Source organism: Camellia sinensis, chromosome 11, assembly GCF_055761805.1.
Source record: "Camellia sinensis isolate YWXY chromosome 11, ASM5576180v1, whole genome shotgun sequence".
NCBI lineage: Eukaryota > Viridiplantae > Streptophyta > Magnoliopsida > Ericales > Theaceae > Camellia > Camellia sinensis.
This window is the reverse complement of record NC_138971.1, coordinates 66106706-66122961: the sequence shown is the minus strand read 5'-3', so window position 1 is coordinate 66122961 and position 16256 is coordinate 66106706.

Here is a 16256-nt window from a genome sequence, read left to right as displayed (position 1 = left end):
TAAATATGTTGATGACAGGTTAGGTTAAGTTATGAATGGAATTGTTATATTCAACATGTTTCAACATGAACAGGGTTATATTTGTTGAACTAAAATTCAGGTTTTGATAAAATAGGTATATAATGTGGAAAAAAAATATTATGGAATTAGTGACAAAATTTTTCATCCCTAAAGAAAATTTTTTCGTCTCTTATTTGGCTTAGGTGGAAGATCAATTTTGTCATGAATTCTTTATTTCGTCGCTAAATGAATTTGTCATGATGAAAAATATTGTCACACTTTGTCACTATTACCCTAAATGTGTGACGATTTTTTTTGACATAATTTCATCATTTTTAATGATGAATTTGTTTTTGTCTCTATTGGTAGCTTCTTTGACAAAAAAATTTCATCCTCATTTATATTAAACGTAACAAAATTATTTCGTCCCTATTTCTTATATTTATGATAAAATACTTTCGTCTCTAATTTCTTTCTTTAATGACAATATTTTGTCGCTAATTACTTACAAGTATGTTCCCAACAGAGTGTACTGGAGACAAAAAAATTCGTCACAAATTTATCATTTTTAATGATGAATTTGTTTTTGTCTCTATTTGTAGCTTCTTTAATAAAAAATCTTCGTCTTCGTTTATATTAAACATGACAAAATTATTTCGTCTCTATATCTTATATGACAAAATACTTTTGTCTCTAATTTCGTCCTTTATTGACAATATTTTGTCACTAATTACTTACAAGTGTGTTCCCAACAGAGTGTATTGGAGACAAAAAAATTCGTCACAAATTTATCATTTTCAATGACGAATTTGTTTTTTTGTCTCTAAGACCTTTTAGTGACGACGCTTTAGCGACAAAACGGGTGAGGAAAAATTTTCGTTGTAATTAGTTTGAGTGACGAAATATATACATTTTGAGGCAAATTTGTTTCGCCTTTAAATCCCAAATTTGTTATCAATTTTATATTCAAAAGTATGATGGCCTGCAAGTTCCAAAACCTCCTTGACAGAAAAAAATAAACAAAGGGCTAAAAGTAGAGACATGGTGTGCTCAGACTAATCAAAATATTAGGAAGCACAAACCAAAATAATATATTATAGCCAACGAAACAAATCGAACACATGAAGAAAATTATCATGTCGAAATCATAACGGAACATGGGCCCAGCAAGTGTATAAAACAGAACGCAATAAGATTTGGTCTCCATAACATACAATAACGCTAAACAACAAGGATAAAAGGTAGCTCTGATACCAATTGTGAGAATTAAAATAATTTTAATTCAGAAAGAAGAATACCTCCTGCCATGATGTTCAAGCCTTTGATTCTTTATCCTTTATGATCAAATCTTGAATGTATAAACAAAACCCACTCACAGAACACTTTTACAGAACCATATGGGAAAAGTAAAAGGAACAGAGTTTCAAGGCTATTCTATTCACAAAACAACGTCTGTGTTTGATGGCTATCGCAGGCATATATATAGATAGGCTTGGATCCATATCCAAGTGTAACTCCTTATAACTTCCCACTATCAGGGAAGTTGGAAGGTCCCATGAAACCACCATATGAAATAGTGAACAGACGTTAGTTACCCATTGACCATTAAACTAATTAAATATATATATAATAAATAAATAGAACAAACATGTGGCATATCGGCCACTTTATGGATATTCTTACAATTATGTCAAACATTTTTTTCAAACTTCATGGAGGTGAGTGTAATTTACCCCAAAAAAAGTTTTGTGATCAAAATTTAAACAAACCCGGCTTAAAATAAATCTTATTCACATTTTATTGAATAAGTTTGAAGCACAAATCAATCATACGGCTAAGCATAAAAATCATAGTAAACCATTCCGGTCTAGACCAAATCGCATAGCTTAGTTTGGTTTTCTCAATGTATGGTTCAGTTTTGGTTTTCAAATAAGTAAACCGTACTTCACAGATCGATCTGTAATTTTATAGTTATCAATCCAGTTGGCATCAAACCAGACCGTTTAGATTATATATATAATTTGTTACCGAATGTAAATACTAAAATATTTTATTAGTATCAAATATATATAAAAATTCTAACTTTCTACTATTGTAAGTATATTTTTGTATAGTGATAGAACTAATTTTAAATAATCATGTAAACAATTCTTAGATTGTAAATAATATTTTGTGATTATATTGCGAATAATTATAATATTTTTAAAATCTGTATTTCCAAACTTAACCGAACCATGGTTTAGTGATTTGGTTTAGATTGATTCCAAAATTTTCATAGAATAGTTTGGTTCCCAATTTAATAGAACTGTAAATAATGGATTGGTCTTGGTTTACGGATAAACCAAACCATACTCACCCCTAATCAATCATAGTATATGAATGAATAAGATTTTTGTGCAAGCATTTTAATTATTGGGTAGGCAATGAGGAGTTTAAATACAAAATCTATTTCTTACTATGATATTATATTAAATTATGAACTACCAACTCATCTAAAAATTTAAGCTGTCGGAGAGAGATGAATAACTTTATTATTTATATTATATGCTCAACACACATATATATTTTATGTCTAATTCTATGATTAATTTTTTTTGCTCTTTGCAAAACTGTATTTTTTTAAGGGTCTTGCTAATAATTGCCCTTAGGATTTTGTCAATAAACACCACAAAATACCAAAATATTTATAACCTTTTTACACATTTTAATACACTATTTACATATATTTTTCAATACTAATGGCAACTTTAAAGACTGTTTTTCACAATTTTTTTTTTTTTTTTGTTTTTTGTTTTTTGTTTTGTTTTGTTTTTTTTTTTTTAAGTGTCTGTAACACTGCTCTACATATTTACTCCTCCAAGTTGCAAAAGCTCAATTCTACAACAGCGAAGCTTACAGATGCCTTCCCTTTCACACATAATTGAATAACGCTATAAAGGGTTTATTTTATTTTTTACTCTGAATCTACTGTCAAATTGTTTATTTAATCTCTAAATTATTAATTGAGATAATGAGTGTTTAAAATATATATAAAGAATCTGTTTAGTTTCTAAAAAATTTATTGAATCTTTAAAATATTTAATTCAAGTCTATTTAATTCCTTAAAATATTACAAAAATAAAATATAAACCGATAACTATTATAAATTAGTAAAACACCGGACTTAATTAAGATTTTATTCTAGAAAAAACTTAAATTTCTATTCTATCTTTAAAAAGTGGGCGTCCATTCTTTTGGTGAATTTTCTTTATAACTGTAAGGGTAATTATTTAGAGCAAATTACACTAACGGTCTATAGTTTGAGATTTGTGTCATTTTGATTTCTGACTTTTCAATTGTGACACATTTGACCCTAAATTTTGAATCATGTTCCAAATAAGTACAATTTGAATATATTATTGCTTAATTTCAAGGACAAAATTGTCCATTTGATAAAATATAAACTAATTTGATAAAAATAAATGTCAAAAAAATATTTTTGAAATTTTAAAAATTATTTCTACACACTAAAGATAAAATTATGTAAAATTAATATATCTTTTAGACATTTATTTATTTATTTGTTTTACCAAATTAATTTTTATTATGTTTTTGGATGAGGATCATGTAATGGGTGATTGTTTTTATTTTCATTAAATTAGTTTCTATTTTTCCAAAAGTCAAATGTGGCGATAGTTTTGATATCATTATTAAATCAATCCATTAAATCAAAAAATCCAAAACTAAAAATATTTTATATATTAAATATATCGATTATACATTAAAATTCTAACAACCACCCATTACATAATCATCATCCAAACATTTAATAAAAATTAATTTGGTATAATAAATAAATAAATAAATAAATGTTTAAAAGATTTATCAATTTTACATAATTTTATCTTTTGTGGGTATAAATAATTTTTAAAATTAAAAAATATTTTTTTGATATTTTTTTTATCAAATTAGTTTATATTTTATCAAATTGACGATTTTTCCCTTGAACCTAAGCAATAATATTTTCAATTGTCCTTATTAGGAATAAGATTCAAAATTCAGAGTCAAATGTGTCACAATTGAAAAGTCAGGGACCAAAGTGACACGACTCCAAAACTATAGGGACTATTAGTGTAATTCGCCCAATTATTTATAATATTTTGTGCTTATCTTCTACAATAGTTGCTTGCTTTTTTTTTTTTTTGGATTGGCAAAATAAAATATGTTGATGCATCAAAATAGTTACTTGCCTTTATTTAGTATTATATACCGAATTTCGTTTATAAATGGTAATTGATTGTTTTTAAATTTTTTATTAAGTTTTTTTAATAACTTAATTAATGTATTATTTTGTTCTATTATTATTTTTAGTTAAGTACTATTATTTAAATTATTTGATTCTACTTGTTCAGCGTATCAAATATTTATATAATTTTATTGGCAAAACTAAGAAATCAAGTTCTAATACCAATTTAAAGACACAACGAAACAAAATACCTTTTAAAGATAATACAAAAAAATTTAAGATTTTTTGAAAATAAATTCTTAACTAAATAGGGTCTTTGCTAATTTATAATAGTTGTGGGCTTACATTTTTTTTTTTTTTTTTTGGATCAGCAAAAGAAAATTTATTGATAAAAATCAAATGTACAGAATACAAAGATGAACATCAATAAAAGGAGGCGAATGCCAAAGCATTAAAGCAAACTAGACGATTCCAACTAGGTTGCGACCGGAAAGCAAGCCTATCATCTACTAGCACTACACCATGGCTAGAGTAAAGAATATTTGAGATCTTATTTTCCTGCATTTTTTACAGATGAATGTAGAGTATTTATACAACAATTACTCAAGACTAACCATGATGAGTTAACTCTAACTAATCTACTAACTCTAACTAACTAACTAACTGCTGAACTAATTCTGTTACAACAATATCTAAAAGATATTATAATGGATATGGAATGATATCACTGGACTCTGCTTGCAGCTTCTTACACGTGGTTGTGGCTGATGATGAAGGCTGTTTGAACTGCTGCAGAACTTGGAACTGTTTGGACTGTTGCAACTGCTGAGTCTGATTGTAAGCTTTACTTTCATCACCCCCCCGCAAGCTCATAGGGAAAGAAAACACCATGAGCTTCTCATGAAGAAAATGAAAGCGAGAGACGGGTAAAGCTTTGGTAAACAGATCAGCAAGCTGATCAGAGGAGGCAACATGCTTGACAAAAATTTGTTTGGAGGCAACTCTTTCATGGATATAATGATAATCAACAGCAATGTGTTTAGACCGAGAATGAAAAACAAGATTGGAACTCAAGGAAATAGCGGACAAGTTATCACACCAGAGAATTGGACATGGATGAGCAATGTGTAAATCAGTGAGAACCATTTGAAGCCAACTCAACTCAGCTGCTGCCTGAGCAAGAACTCGATACTCAGCCTCGGTGGATGAACGAGACACTGTAGGTTGCTTCTTGGCAGACCAAGAGATAAGGTTAGGACCTAAAAGGACACAGTGTCAGTGATCATCGCCCTACTACTGGCTATTGTGTCTTTTTAGGTCCTAACCTTATTTCTTGGCAGACCAAGAGATAAGGTTAGGACTTAAAAAGACACAGTATCCAGTAGTAGAGGGACGATCACTGACACTGCCTGCCCAATCGGAGCCAGAGAAAGCATGAAGCTCAAGAGGACCAGGAGTGAAAGACAGACCCTGATGAAGATATCTGGACGAGTAATTGTCAAATACTGAAGTGCACCAACAATACTACGATAGATAGAGGAATTGGAATAAGCCACAGTTGCAGAAGACAAGGAAGAGGACTTGGCAGACATAGGAGAAGGGGCTAATTTGCAGTCAGCCATGCCAGCCTTAGTAAGAAATTCCGAGGCATATTTAGATTGAGAAAGAAAATATCCAGATGCAGAAGAAGTCACAGATACACCCAAAAAATAGTTGATAAGACCCAATTCTTTCATTGAAAAAGCAGAGTGCATATGAGCAATGAGAGAGGCAATATGATCTGAATTATTTCCAGTGATAAGGATATCATCAACATATACTAGTAACAAAGTCATGGTAATGGCAGTGTGTTGAATAAACAGAGATGAATCAGATGAACTAACAACAAATCCATTGGTAAGAAGATAGCTCGAAAAAGTAGAATACCAAGCACGGGGTGCTTGTTTAAGACCATACAACGCTTTAGTCAACTTACAGACAAATTGCGGTTTAGACTTGTCAACAAAACCTTGAGGTTGAGTCATATAAACTTCTTCATCCAAGACACCATGCAAGAATGCATTTGAGATGTCAAGTTGTTTAATCGGCCAACTGTAATGAAGAGCCAAGCAAAGTAAAATACGGATTGTAGGCTGTTTAGCAATGGGACAGAATGTCTCATGATAGTCTAAACCTGCTTCTTGAAGATAGCCTTTAGCTACAAGACGAGCTTTATGGCGAGCAATGGTACCATCATAATTACGTTTGAGACGAAATACCCACTTACATCCAATAGCCTGTTTAGTAGGAGGCAGAGGAACCAAGGTCCAAGTGGACTGTGATTGAAGAGCTGCAAACTCTTCATTCATGGCCTTGGTCCAGGCAGAAGACAAAGCAGCCTCTTTATAGGAACATGGTTCAGAATCAGTAGAAGGAGTGGAAGTAATGACAGATAAGATAGGATGAGCTGCCTTAGATCGAGTAACCATTGGATGAATATTAAGAGAAGGAGCAATAGTAGAAGAAGGAAGTGAATAGGACTGAAGATCAACAACCAAAGAATCAATAGGAATAACAGGTGAAGAGGAATGAGATAATGGAGAAGAACCAGGCAATGGAGATGCTAGAGAACCAGTTGGTGCAGCTGATGGAGGAGTAGGAGGTATATCTGGTGTGAAATGAGAACAAGATGGCCAAAAGAAAGATTGATACTGAGACAATGAAGAGGAAGGAACATGTATAGAGCAATCAAGAAAAGGAAAGGTATTCTCATGAAAAACAACATGCCTAGAAACATAAATGCGATCAGTACTGGAATCAAGACACCTATATCCTTTAACTGAAGGTATATAGCCAAGAAAGACACAAGCAATAGATCGGGGCTGAAGCTTGTGATGAGCATATGGCTTGAGCCAAGGGAAACACAGACAACCGAAAGGTTTAAGAAAATGATAGTCAGGGAATTGATGAAACAACATTTCAAAAGCAGATTGCTTGTGAAGCTTAGAGCTGGGCATGCGATTAATAAGATACACAGAAGTGGCAACAGTGTCAAACCAATAAGCAAGAGGAACACCAAACTGCTGAAGCAATGCAATAGTGGTTTCTATGATGTGTCTATGTTTCCTTTCGGCAACACCGTTCTGTGGTGGTGTATAGGGACAAGACAATTGATGATCTATCCCATGAGTGCGAAGAAATTCTTGAAATTTAAGTCCCAGATATTCAGTGCCATTATTAGTGCGAAGAATTTGCAATTTAACAGTAAATTGATTTTCAACAAAAGCTTTGAATTCAATGAATTTTGTAAAAACTTCACTTTTAAAATGCAAAGGATAAAGCCAAGTAAATTTGCTGAAATCATCAACAAACAAAACATAGTATTTAATGGAAGAAGAAGAATGAAATGGCCCCTATACATCACTATGAATAAGGGCCAATGGCTTATTAACAGAAGTAGTGGAGAAACTAAATGGTAATCGATGGCTTTTGGCCATACAACAATGCTTACAAGGAAATGAAGAACTAGAAACAGTTTGAGGTAGTTTCAGTTTATTACAAATCAATTTCATTTTATGTAAAGAAGGATGGCCTAAGCTAGCATGCCAAGTGGAAGGAGCAGTAGTGGTGTTGAGGCAAACTTGATGAGAAGAAGACCTAGGAAGAACAGCTGGAAGATGATAGAGGCCATGAGAGCTAGAACCTCTATAAAGAATAGCTTTGTTACTCTTGTCCTGATCACAAAACCAGAAGAATCAAAAGTAATAGAACAATGATTATCAGACACAAATTGATGAACTGAGATGAGATTTGCAGAAATTTTAGGAACATGAAGAAGCTGTGTAAGAGCAAAATTTTTAGAAGGAGTTGGTAAAATACCAGTACCTTTATGTTGAATAGGCAAGGCATTACCATCTCCAACCATAATCTGATCTGAAGCTTGATATGGTTGATAGGATTGTAAATTTTGCAAATCATGAGTGACATGACTAGTAGCTGCAGAGTCTAAAAACCAATTGTCTGATGGAGAAGAACCAGAAGCAAGGTAGGCCTTATTCTGGTAAGTGTTCTGAAAGCCAGATGAAATAGGAGAGGTCTTAGTATTGGTAGACAGATAAGAAGCATCCATTCGGTACCAGCAATTGAGAGCAACATGATTATGTTTGCCGCAGATTTGACAAATCACAGAAGATTTGTCATTGAAAATATAACCAGAAGCATTGTTGTTAGAACCAGAGGAATTGTGATAGCCAGAGGAATTGTTGTTATAACCTCGACCTCTTCTTCCTCGTGAGAAATATCGACCACCAGATTTATTTCCTTTGCTAAATTGAGAATGTCCAAAAAAATTGCGAAAACCTGAAGACGGAGTAGAATTTTTTAAAGAAGAACCTTGAGTTGAATAAGCCACATGCAGATTAGTAGAATTCTGTTTGGAAACAGATTCTACATGAATTGCCTCTGAACAGAGCAGTGATGACAAATTTTCCATAGAGATGGATTCTGATCTTGCTCGAATTGTGGTTTTAAAAGCATTATATTCAGCAGGAAGGCCATTTAATGTGAGAAGAACCAGATCTTCATCTTCAACTGGTGAAGCAGCCATAGCCAATTGATCAGACAAAGCTTTAATCTGAGAGAGATATTCTTCCATTGAACAGTATGTTTTTACAACATTATGAAGCATGTTCTTGAGCTGATGAATATGAGACCTTGAGAGAGAAGTAAAACGTTTCTCAAGTGTACTCCAGACTTCATAACTAGTCTTGCAATGAAACACTGTGGTGAACACTGCTGAGGATAACGTAGCTATAATACAGCTCAGAAGATGTGAATCAACAAGCATCCATTGAGTGTATGCATCATTAGGTACCTCTATGATGTATTGAGGAGGAGGTGCAATAGAGCCATCAACATAACAGACCAAACCAATAGCTCTGAGAATGTTGTGAAATTGATTTTTCCTGATAATGAAATTGGAAGAATCAAGCTTGACAGTAATAGACGGATTTAGATTGGAGATAAGAAGTGAAAGATTTGAGAGAAGTTGAGAAGAAGGTAGGGTCGCCATTGATGGACCTTCAAACTCGTGAGAGCAATATCTAGCTCTAATACCATAAAGAAGATTTGAGATCTTATTTCCCTGCATTTTTTACAGATGAATGCATATTATTTATACAACAATTACTCAAGACTAACCATGATGAGTTAACTCTAACTAATCTACAAACTCTAACTCTAACTAACTAACTGTTGAACTAATTCTGTTGCAACAATATCTAACAGATATTATAATGGATATGGAATGATATCACTGGACTCTGCTTGCAGCTTCTCACATGTGGATGTGGCTGATGATGTAGGCTGTTTGAACTGCTGCAGAACTTGGAACTGTTTGGACTGTTGTGACTACTGAGTCTGATTGTAAGCTTTACTTTCATCATAGAGAGAAACCAACCGAACAAACAAAAAGCAAAGGAAATAATAATACAAAAATGGGCTTACATTTTATTTTTGTAATTATTTTAAGAACTAAATATAATTGAATTAAATACTTTAGAGATTATAGATTTAATCGATAGTTTAAGGATTAAGTAGACTTATATATATATATATATATATGTACTTTAGAGATTTAGTAAACACAATCGATAGTTCATAAACTAAGTGGATAATTTGACATAATTCAATGGTAGAAAGTGAAATTGACCCTTCTATAAACATTAAATACTAACAATCTTATTTAAAAATTTACTAGTAAAAATACAAAAGATCAAATATAATTATTATTCAAATAATAATAATATTTCGGCACTCAATGATATTTGAACACGGAAGATTGGTGGCATGCTCTGCAGAAAGCACAATAGTAACTGTTGTTTTGGGCTTGCTTCAGGTCTTTTTTTAATAATCTGAGTAGAATATATTTGTTAAAAATTAAATTGATCGGATATCAATATCTCTTTCATCTTAGTATATTTGTACTTTCTCTATCCCATTTTGTTGGTCCACTATTCCATTTTGGGATGTCCCAAAATGATAGTCCCATTTGAAAAGCTAAAGGAAAAAATATTTTCCAAAACTACCCATTTTGAGTAATTATATATATTAAAAATTTGAGAAGATAGGGTATTAGTGAAAAAATATTTGAAATTTAAATTTAAATTTAATGATTGCATATCCTTTAAAAGTTAGAAATCTCAAAAGACAACAACAAATTGTGACGGATGGAGTACTCAGTTTTACATACAAAATTACAGTAACCATTCATTTTTTTAATATAGATATGAGTAAATGAAAGAGTTATCGATATCTAATTAACTTATATTTTTACAAATATGTTATGCTTGACATATTTTAAAAAGTAACTGATTTAAATTAACAAAATAAATAGCACAGCAGTGACCGCCCACAGCAATCACCCCAAGTTCAACACATCTTCTGGTAAAATTTTTTTAGTGAATTTGATAAATATTTGAACATTCCGTAGACAACGGCTATTAATACCGGACAGTCCCACTCTCCAACCCTTCTCCACCTAATATATATTAGTTTTGTGTATATATATGTATGTACACATGTAGAATAAAAAATATAAACCAAGCAGATGCCAAAATGGACCCCCAAAAAAATCAGAGTTGGTGTCAAGTAAAAGGTCCAGAGTTCGAAGATTCAGAGTCGAAATAAGTTATACATAAGAAGGTTCCAGGAATCAAGGGTCAAGATCATGTGACTAGTCCCGCAAGAAAGCATCATACTCCTCTCTCTCTCTCTCTCTCTCTCTCTCGCTCTCTCTCTATAAAAAGCTTTAGAATCTTCAAATTGATAAAAATAAATAATAATAATAATAATACGACACCCATTTCTTTTCACACAACATATTGTTTTTTAAGTCAGATATCTCACTTTACTCAGCATTTTTCAATGGTCTTCTCTTGGATGGTCTAAAGCAGTGTGTACTATACTACTATTCTAGTCTTCACAGTTGGTGCAATGACAGTTTCTTCACATGCCACAACAAGGACTAGAAGAAGAAGAAGCAGACATTTTATTAGGGCTACAAATCTTGCGGTTTTCATCTTCTGGGTCATCTTCGTTTCATCTCACTTATGTCTATCTTCCGCCAAGGACGGCAGTGTTGCTCGGTTTTCAGGCCCCGTTAATTCGTTTCATTCAGCTTCACGTCCAGCTCCGGTTATGGGTAGCAACGGCGGTGACAGAGATTCTGACGGCACGGTATATGGAGAAGATGAGAGAGTAGTTCACACAGGGCCAAACCCTCTTCACAACTAGGTTACACAACATGTACAAGTGGGTTGGTTTTGCTATAGTTGATTCTAATGGTTAGAATTCACTCTCCATGGTTTTAAATAATGGTATCAGAATAGGAATCCTGTAAGTTCTTTCTGTTATCAGCCTTTGTTCTTTCTCTTTATTTGTTTTTTTTTTTACTCTGACTTAGAATCAATGGTAGCATTGCTTCAGCCCATTTCAGTCGATTGTTGAATGAGGGGAGAGAAAGAGAGAGGAGAGAGGAGAGAGGGGGTAGCTAGTGTTAATGGTGTTGTTACTTTTGCAGTGTTTTTACGAGTTACGTACCTTTGTGTTAAAATTATTGTGCCTGTAATTAATGGACCGGTGTAGTTACTGTTCCTCATCTACTTCTGTTTTTTGTTTTGTTTTTTAAAATTCTTCTTCTTTTGGCCAGCCATTTGGCTACTCCAATAAACTTTTGATCAATTGGGCACTCCAATTACCAGTGGTAAGACAACTATTATTTATTGGTGCTTTTAAAAACTACTCAATAGTCAGTAAAAAGCATTCTCATACCTCATGTCTCATGCAACCAAACACAATTCTGTTTGTGTTTTTGTTTACTGATTATTATTATTATTATTATTATTATTATTATTATTATTTCCTTTTGTGGTAACACTAGTAAGTGTATGGAATTAAAACATAGATAGACGACCCATAAATAAAATAAAAAATTGTAGTGGTTGAGTTATTATTTTAAGTGTGGTTCATCTCACATTGAAAATAAATGTCAATCATAAAATGCATATTTTGAGCCTTTTGTATTTTAATTTTGAACATTTAAAGATTATTACTCCATTCTTTCCAAAATAATAATTTATTTTGGGAAATTTAATTTTTTTTGATAGTGCAATTATTATATTTTAAAAATATTAATTTTTCAAAATTATCCTTTAATAGTACATTTTTTGAGAAATATCAATTGTCATAATTGAACTTTTTGTGTTATTAATAAATTTAAAAGACTGACAAAATAGTAAATTTATATTATTTCATTCATTAATTTTTGAAAATAGACTAATATTTTGAAATAATAAAAAATGAAATAACGGACTAATATTTTGAGATGGAGGAAGTGTTAATATTATTATTATTATTATTATTATTATTATTATTATTAAATTAGTCAATTCTGATTTTTAGCTATACTTAATTAAGAGGGAACATGTTTAGTTGAGCAGAGTGGCGTGTAATTTATTGTCCTTTTCTCTTAACTTCTTTCCTAGTTTTAAATTTGTATGATGTACAATACAAAAATGAGTCAATATTGGATATAATAATAGAGAAAATCTGCTTTAACAATACTGGTCATAATATGTTATCATATTATTAATTTCCCTATAAAGTAATAAAAAATTTAGGGATATTTATCAATAAATTTCATCTCACAAGCAAGTATTCTAATTAATCCCAATTTTTTTGTATTGATCTCTTAAATCCTATTAGTGGAGAGCTTTTCTCCATGTAGCCCTATTTTTAATTTTGGTAGTATTTTGGTGGATAGTTATACATTTTTATTAATGTGATAGGCATGATGTGACACTCAAATATAGTAAGTATTTATATGACACTTTAACGTGGCCGGAATGATGTGACACTTCAAAAAAATTAAAAATTCTTTAATGTATTTTTTTCAAAAATAATATGTGATACTTAGACGTGGCGGGTATGACGTGACACTCTAAAGAAACTAAAAATTTCTTAATGTACTTTTTTCAAATGTCAAGACGTAGTAGGTATGGTGTGACACTCCAAAAAAATTAAAAACGTTTTAGTGTAATTTTTCCAAATGTAACATGCGATACTCGTATGATATAACATTCTAAAAAAGAAATTATAAAAAAAAAAAACTAAAAACTATGCTATGATACTCCAAAAAAACTAAAAATTTCTTAGCATATTTTTGTCAAATGTGACAACATGACGGGTATGATATAACAATTGAAAAAAATTAAAATTTCTTAGTGTACTTTTTCAAATGTGACACTTTAATATGGTGGGCAAATGAGTCATTACACATTCAAAAGAACTAAATGGATCACAGTAAAAAATATGAGATTATATGGATTACAAGTGTAAAATATGGAACTTATATTGGTCAATCTTCCAAAAATTTAATAATGTAATTGTTAATGGATTTGGCTTATCTCTACTTGAAAGTTGAACTACACCGAATAATGGAGGTCTCTGACAGGTAGGACTCATTAAACTGAAAATTTTTACCAGTAAGAATTTGTGAAAACATGACCTAGTTGAATTTTTTAAAAAGACTTTGAACGGTAGGAGCATCCGCATCAGCCTCAGCAAATTTTCAGTCAAATTATAACTAAAAAAGCCATATTCATATTTTAACTAGTCACCCACTGCATCAAACTCTCTATTTTAATTAAATCCTATTAAAATATTTGTTATTTTTTTTTTATAATTAAATTGGTGACCTATCAACCAAACAATTCTTATGTTTTACAAAAGATAAAACTGGAGAAAAAAAAAAAATTGCCGTTGATCGATTGACCGGCCGGACGTCTGGGCGGACGTCTTATTACACCCAAATCGCGTGTTTTAGCGATGAACAGTTCCTCGCTTCATCAAACGAGTTACTGTAGCAAATTTAATAAAAAGTTAATTTAAAAAAAATTTGCTGAGACTGATGGAGGAAGAATTTGATGATTTGTTATTTATATTTTAACTTTTTGTTATTTAAAAGATACTGATGCTGATGATCTAAGAGTCTGCTGTTTAATGACTCTTATCAGTCAGACTCTTCGGTTTAATAACTCTTACCGGTCAAAGATCTCAACTATCTGATATATTTAAAATTTCAATTGAATACAAGCCATTCCCATAGTTCGTACTAGTGATAATATATATAATTTTTTTTTTGCTAATATGATGCATTAAAATGGGCTACCGTGGTTATTCCATTATAGAGGAAGAGAAAATGACATTACATAAGATGGTGACACATGATATTTGTTCAAAAACAAGAAAAAAAATTTAAAATTACAATTTAGTATATGTATTCAACGCAAATTTTAAATTGATGATAAAATTTATCAACTTTAATAATTGAATTTGTGGAGAAATGGTTTGGAAATACTCTTTGGATCCTGTTGGACGCTCTTGATCCCTAGCTAGTCACCTGAAAAGGAATGAACATTCCGGTCGGGAAAGCCGGAATTAGCACTCCGACGGATAAGTCAGTGTGTACTCTCTTGGTTGCTTGTATCTTAAGTTAATCTTACTTGTTCTCACATACCTCTTTTTTAGCTGATACTCTTCTTATTTATAGTCGTCCTTGATGTTGATGGTTGGGCCCACCTTTCGTCCAATGAACAACCGCTCATTTGGCTACCTGTTCATATTCGGCTCGGTTTACACCTGATTCTTCGGCCGATTTGGTTGTTCGGCCTCTGTCCCTCCAGGATAGAGTCGTATAGAACATGACTTGATTTCCTTATTTAAGTTAATAGGCTAACCTACATAATAATCTATTCGGCCCCCACAATTGCCTCCCAAACATCCTACTAATGTCAGTTAGCCGACATGTTTGGTCTTGGACATAGAGGGTCAAAAAATATGGCGGTTTCTCTTATTCCAGTGCAAGCGGCAGAACGCTTACTCTTTTTAGGCATGATTACAATTTTCCGCCTCTTCGTACGCTTCGTTCATTTAATACGATTTGAAACCGTGTTGTCTCTTCATTTGTATGCTTTTTCGAATGCACAAGGTTTCTCGTTGCCTGTCAGTTCACCTCCCTCGCTTCACGCCCTCTGCAACTTCTTTCCATTCTTTATTGTTCTCATTTCTTGTAAGTTTTTCTCTCTTCCATTTCGACTCCTTTTCCTTGTTTGTTTGCTGTTTAGAGTGTCCACTTTACCTGCTATGATGGCGAAACATTTGAGAGCCCTTCTTTCTGCGGATCGAGTCTCTGGTTTCCGTCCTTGTTTTTCTATTCCTAACGACGTCCATCTGTCACTCTTGGCAGAGAACGTGATTGACACGAAGAGGACTGACGAGAGTACAATTGTCTTTCCTCTCCTATCAATCGCTGAGGGCGGAGTCCGTTTCCCTCTTCATCCACTTTTAAGGGTTGTCCTTTCCCATTGGGGTTTAGTCCCTTCTCAGTCGAACATAAATTTTTGCCGAATAATAATGGGGTTTGTAGAAGTAAACCGGTGCCTTAGGCTTAACCTTGGAATCCCTGTCATTCAGCATTGCTATGCCTTGGCCAAATCCTCTGGTCCTCAGGGGCGCTATTTCCTCAGGGCCAAGGACACCGACCATCATCTGGTGACAATGCTTGCCAGCTCTGGCAAGCATGTTGAAGATGTCATGGTCGTTGTTCGTGGCAACTGGGAATTCGGCGAGGGCGAAGATCGTCAGGATCTAGTGCCTAGGTGAAGGGGCGAACTAGGTGCCGTTTAATCCCCCACGAATTTTTAGTAAATATTTACTTGGTTCGAATTCTACGTACTTACCGTTTTATTTGTACAGGAAACGATTTGAAAAAAGTTCTGGTTTCGGCCGACGAGGCTATACTTGCGCAGATCAGAGCCGCACTCAAGTTTCTCAGCCGTCCGAATCTCTAGAAACAAGGGAGGGCGGCCCACATTCTTTTGAGATATGAGCCGACCTACACTACTTTTTCGGCCGCAGATAACATTCTGATTCCAAGGGGTGAACAGCACCTTACGGCGCTTGTTTCTCCGAGCTTCAAGAACCTTAGGTAGAT